Source organism: Triturus cristatus, chromosome 7, assembly GCF_964204655.1.
Source record: "Triturus cristatus chromosome 7, aTriCri1.1, whole genome shotgun sequence".
NCBI lineage: Eukaryota > Metazoa > Chordata > Amphibia > Caudata > Salamandridae > Triturus > Triturus cristatus.
In genome coordinates this window covers 1,637,387,055-1,637,393,856 of record NC_140590.1, presented here as the reverse complement: position 1 = coordinate 1,637,393,856, position 6,802 = coordinate 1,637,387,055, and positions in this window count along the sequence as shown.

The following is a 6,802-nucleotide window of genomic DNA, read 5'->3' as shown; positions in this document are numbered from 1 at the left end:
ACAACGCATTTTTTACAACGCAACATCCACTACAACGCATTCCATTACATCGCAGGACACTACAACGCATTTTTAAAAACTACCTTTACAGCGCATTCCATTACATCGCATACTACCTTTACAACGCATACCATTACAACGCATAATATTACATTGCATTTAAGGTAAGTATTGGATAGTATAGGGGTAAAAATTACTAATCTTACTCCAGGGGGTGCAACAGTAGGGAAAGTGTTGGATAGTATAGGGGTAAAAATTACTATTCTAACTCCAGGGGGTGCAACAGTAGGGTAAGTGTTGGATAGTATAGGGGTAAAAATTACTATTCTAACTCCAGGGGGTGCAACAGTAGGGTAAGTGTTGGATAGTATAGGGGTAAAAATTACTATTCTAACTCCAGGGGGTGCAACAGTAGGGTAAGTGTTGGATAGTATAGGGGTAAAAATTACTATTCTAACTCCAGGGGGTGCAACAGTAGGGTAAGTGTTGGATAGTATAGGGGTAAAAATTACTATTCTAACTCCAGGGGGTGCAACAGTAGGGTAAGTGTTGGATAGTATAGGGGTAAAAATTACTATTCTAACTCCAGGGGGTGCAACAGTAGGGTAAGTGTTGGATAGTATAGGGGTAAAAATTACTATTCTAACTCCAGGGGGTGCAACAGTAGGGTAAGTGTTGGATAGTATAGGGGTTTTAATGTAATATTATGCGTTGTAATGGTATGCGTTGTAAAGGTAGTATGCGATGTAATGGAATGCGTTGTAAAGGTAGTTTTTAAAAATGCGTTGTAGTGTCCTGCGATGTAATGGAATGCGTTGTAGTGGATGTTGCATTGTAAAAAATGCGTTGTAAGTGTAGTGCGTTGTAAAAGTTGCGTTGTAAAGGTTGTATACCATCAATTGGCGCCCGTCACGTGGGGCTCATCGGCGACTCAGATGCTCGAAGGACTGGTCGTGACGAAGGTGAGGAATTTGGCCGGGGATGTGATCACTGCCAGTGGCGTTTTTAGTCCTGGCATCCCGAGGTTTCTTCCTTCCCTTCCGAACGGACCTTCTGGGTGGCGCCGGTCCTCGACTGAGACCTCTTCTGTCGATTTGCCGCGACAGCCGTTTGGGCGAATTTTGGAACTTGGCAGTTGGAATCTGGACACTCTTGATTGGTAAGAACCGTTGTACGGTACTTGCTCCGAGTTTTGAAGCCTGGGTTGGCTATTTGAGTTTGATTTGTGATGACCGGTCATATTTTGTATTGATTACTGTGAGAATATATGCGTTGCAACACATATAGGCAGGTAATGTGGAGATATTTCTCCGGAGTTGTGTAAATCTGAACGGCGCAAAGTTTAAGTGCCATTTTTGATAATACTGCATATTTCGCGTTATTTTTGAGCATGCCTGCTTTTAGCGCACTCCGTAAGTGGTGCTGCTGCTTTGGAAACCGGTTAAATCTCGAGGAATCTGCTCCAGCCCCCCCAGAGGGGACTCCTAATAGGGATATGTATGTGAAGCATGGTCTTTCCTCTATAATGTACAGCACAGTGTGGAGGAAATACACCAAAAAGGATCCTGAGTTACGATGGCCTTTGTATGGATCGTTTGATATGCGTAAGATTGAGTATGTGGAACAGTGTATGTGTAAACGGCGTGCTCGGCAAGACATGTTTGAATGTGTACGGTTATGGGTGAAGGAAGTGGGTGAGCGAGAGAAACGTGAGAAAGCTCTGTTTGATAAAGAGCAACGGAAAAATGATCATGTGAGAGCGCAGGAAGCGAAGCGTCGGGAGGAAAGAGAACTGGCGGAGAGACAAGAGAATGAGCGTAGGTTGCAAGTCTCGGGTCAATATGCTGTCCGCCAGCAACTTTATCCTGTCCTTACTAATCTTGAAGATGATTTTTATTTATTAGATCGCTCTCCGCCCCCTTATGTTGGCGCGTCCGCCCCGAGATCACAGGATTCTGGATCGGTTTCGGATAAGGTAGACACGCGGTCCATGTTATCAGTTGAGCGTATGGGTGAGCTTCGGAAAATTTCTTTGTGTGCGCTTAAAGGCAAGCTACCCCTTGCTGAATTGTTGGAATCTTTGGAAAGTTGGTGGGATAGAGAGAAGCTGTATTTTGTTGCAACTCTTTCTGATGACGTGATTGCTGCTTTTCGGAAATATTCAGATGTTTTTGACTCTGATGATGTAGTATCAGATTCTAAAGCATTACGTAACGGTGTTTTTTCTCCCTCTGAGGTACCCGATGCGGTCCGACGGCTGTTTGCATTACGGGATGCGGCGAGTGAACTTAAAGAGAGAGCGCGCCTACAGGCAGCGGAGAAGGAGCAATCGGATTCACATGTCGGCGGCGGCCAACCATCTACTTCCCATTCAGATAAGGGCGAATTGGTGCATGCTAAACCGATGCGAGAGGCGGCACCTTTGTATGTTCCTCCTAAAGGAGCAGGAAACAGTTCAGATATATCTTCCCCCGATGCTAGGGGATATTTTGTGTATAATTGGGTTTATACTCCCTGGCACAGGGCTGATGTTATGGCATTAAAGAATGCATTGCCTGACCCCCGCAAGAATCCAGCGGCCTTTTACGAAGAGGTCGAAGGGGCCTTGAATTCTTGTACTATGACTTTAGCAGATATAGATTTGTTCTTTGGGCTTATTTTACCACCGGATATGTGGCGATCTGTGCGGAAGGTGGATGATCAAGCCGCTTTTAAGGCCAAATGGTCTGAGATTGAGGATGTGGATAGGGAGAGAAAACCCGCGCAAAAACCACCCCAGCTTTTTTTAGATCTTCCTGCTGCTATCTTGGCTAAATTGAAAACAATTATCCCCCCTAAAAAGATTGACTGGAACATGTTAGCCTCATGTAAACAGAAGGTTGATGAATCAGTTTCAGACTTCTTTACACGCTTTGAGGAGACATTTCATGATTTCAGTGGCCAGTCACTTACGGATGATAAGGGTCGACATCTTTTTGTCGATAAATATGTGGCGAATTTATTACCGGGAATAGCAGCTCGTTTAAAAGCGAGTGAAAGTTCTTGGTCCACTTCGTCTCCGGCATCCCTCCTGACTATGGCTCAGTATTATGAGCGTCAGGAACAAGAAGCAAAGGGGCATGAGGAGAAGAAATCGAAAGATTTGAAAACTAAGGTGATGTTAGCACAAGTGTATGGTCCGCCTCGTCGGGGTGTCGAAAGAGGTAGAGGAGGATTCTATGGTCCCCCTTCCGGTCGGTCAGATGTTAATAGAAATCAATGTGCGTATTGTAAACAGTCGGGTCATTGGGCTAGAGATTGTCCGGTATTATATGCATCTCGTCAGGGACGTGGTCAGGGACCACCGAGAGGTAGAGGGGGCTTTTCGAATTTTAGAGGGCATTCCAATGATCGTGCTCGCTTTGAGCCTAACGTGCAGCAACGAGATAGACCTAATGTGTTTGATCGGCAACATCAGTATCAGATGTCTGGGAATGACCGCCCTGGGTACCATGATTCGCAGCATGCATAGGATTGCGTTGGATGGGGGTTGGAATCAGTTGAAGTACCGGTTGATCAGAAGGGTCCTTATGTTTCAGCAAATGTTTTGGGTTCTACTGATCCGTTCCTAGTTGATACAGGAGCTACTCGCAGTGCACTGTCCAAACAATTGGTTCCGAGGGCTCCCCCATCTGGCTTAATGGTTACATCGGTAGGGTTTGATGGTACACTCTCTCGAAGCCCTCTTTCCCGACTCCTTGCATTCCATGTTGACCACTTTTCTGCACCATGTCCGTTTTTGCTTGCTCCGAACACGCCCGACAACATTATGGGTCTTGATATGCTTAAGCACTTCAGAGCTACGATCCGCTGCTCCCCTACTGGAGTACGTGTGATATTAAACGATAATCACCCAATGACAGACCGGATGTGTGTGGTTGCGGAGGATACTGTATTAGCTTCCCTCCCTCATTCTTTGTGGGCCACTTCGGATACTGATGTGGGACAGATGGTGATTCCCCCTGTCCACGTTAGTGTCCAGGAGGGTGCGGTGTTACCACGCCTCCCTCAGTATCGCATTTCCCAGGAGGGGGAGGAGGCACTCATACAGATTGTGCAGGATTTGATTAAGGTGGGAGTAGTGGAGGAAGTTCCCTATAATGTCTGCAACAGTCCTATTTTACCCATTTTGAAGAAAGATACCGATACCAGGGTTTATCGTTTTATCATTGACTTAAGGGAAGTGAATAAGATAGAGATACCTCAGTATCCAGTGGTTTCTGATATCACGACGTTACTTACTTTGGTCCCGCCAACGGCGACCACGTTTTCAGTTATTGATTTGAAAAATGCTTTCTTTTCGATTCCTATTCACCCTGATAGCCGATACCTTTTCGGCTTCACTTTGAATAATAGGTCTTATAGATTTTGTAGAGTCCCTCAGGGTTATACAGAGAGCCCTAGTATTTACAGTCAAGCATTGACAAGGCAATTGGATTCCTTTGTTCTGCCTGAGGGTGTCGCCCTTATACAATATGTCGATGACATCTTGTTGGCGGCCGACACTCCTGAGCTGTGTGAGAAGAGTACGTTATCTTTGCTTTCCTTTTTGGCATTTCACAATCACAAAGTGTCGAGGAAGAAATTGCAATTCTGTAGACCAAAGGTGACTTATTTGGGTCACCTTTTGTCTAAGGAGGGGCGTGCACTCACACCAGATCGTATTCAAGCAATTTTGGACACGCCAGTACCTTCCACACAGAAGGATGTGCGTGCATTTTTGGGTCTTGCTTCTTTCTGTAGGCAATGGATATTGGGGTTTTCACACATAGCTAAGCCATTGTTAGCACTCTTGACAAAAGACACTCCGATTCCTCTTCCCTGGTCAAATGAGTGTGAAATTGCTTTCCAGCAATTACGACAAGCCCTTTGTTCAGCACCAGTGTTAGGTACCCCTGATTATATGAAGCCCTTTTCACTGTATGTGCATGAGAAAGATGGATGTGCATTATCAGTTTTAGTGCAGATGCACGGCGACAAGCAGCGCCCTTGTGCATATTTTTCGGCTGTACTTGATCCTGTTGCCCGAGCATTACCAGGGTGTTTTCGCTTGGTTGCGGCGACAGCTGTGTCAATACGCCAAAGCGAGGGAATTGTGTTATCTCACAAACTGTTGGTATTAGTTCCCCATGCTGTTGATGCCCTGCTTAATCAGACAAAGACGCAGCATTTGACCAGTGCTCGTTTGAAGGGATATGAGTTGACGCTTTTGGCTCCTCATATTACGTTAAAGAGATGTGCAACGTTAAATCCGGCCACATTGTTGCCGTTCCTGGAAACTCAGTCTGAAGCACGAAAAGCACATGACTGTATTCTTGTGACTGAGGAACAGACAAAGGGTCGTATTGATCTCCAGGATACGCCCTTTACAGATGTAGATGGAGAACTATGGGTGGACGGATCATGCCTGAAGCTACCAGATGGTACGACTTCAGCAGCGTATGCAATTACCACATTACAAACAATAGTGGAGACTGCACGCATACCGCAGAAATCAGCTCAAGCGGCGGAACTGATAGCATTAACACGAGCATGTGAGCTCAGTGCAGGATTGTGTGTGAATGTTTATACAGATAGCCGCTATGCCTTCGGAGTAGCGCACGATTTCGGCCTACTCTGGAAGGAGAGAGGGTTTCTAACGTCACATGGAACACAGATAATGCATGGGGAGTTAGTTCACAACCTTTTGACTGCATTAACATATCCAAAGAAGATTGCTATAGTTAAATGTAGTGCCCATAAGAAGGTGGTTGATAAATTTGGAGAAGGGAATGCTTTAGCAGACCGGGTGGCACGAGAGACTGCGATGCAGCCTGGTGCTACTGCAATGTATGTTGTGAAGTCGCAGACAGAAAGATGGCACGATGCTTGGAGAGAAGTGTTGGAGATACAGAGGACCGCTTCCGATAAGGAACGGGAGCAATGGTCCAATGATGGAGAATTAGATGATGAAGGGTGTTGGAGAAGTAAGCAGATGGATAAATGGAAGTTTCCCACAGCCTTCGTACAACCTATGGTTCAGATGGCACATGGACTAGCGCATGTCGGAGCTTCCGCAATTGTTAAATTACTCACACGAGTTTGGGAGCATCCGGAGATTGCTAGTACGGCAGAGAGGGTAGTGCAGACCTGCATGATTTGCCTGAGGTATAACCCGGGAAAGGGTACATGAACTCCAGCAGGAGGATTTGCGACACCTACTGCACCCTTTGAGGTTTTGCAGATGGATTACATTCAGCTTGAGCGCTGTAACAATCTGAAGTATGTTCTAGTAGTGGTTTTGTGGAAATTTAGCTTGTAACTGAACATTATCTGCGCCATCTTGCCTCTCCCCAGCGCCACGCACAGCGAACGAACGGCCGCCATTTTAGGCACCCCACTCTCTCCCCCGCTCATTGTCGATCGCCAGCACGTTCCCCTGGCGCTGCAAGCATCCCCCACGCGCCGGCCACCCCCGCTCTCTCATACACGGGCCATAAACCCTCTCCTTCTGCGCGACCCTGCCATGGAACCGCATCCCACGCCCGATCGACATCCCATACATGGTCATGCATCTCTTTGATAACCCCCTTCCTCTGCGCCCCATTGTCCGAACCGATCCCAGGCCACCACCTAGCCCTGCGGATGCAGTTTATTGCCCCTACTGTAAGGGGAACGCCCCACATCAAAGGGATTACAGTAGATCAAGGCCCCCCACCCCCTGGGACCCGACCGGTCACACACACCCCCGGGAATTGGCGGAATACCCTGCTGTGTGATAGCC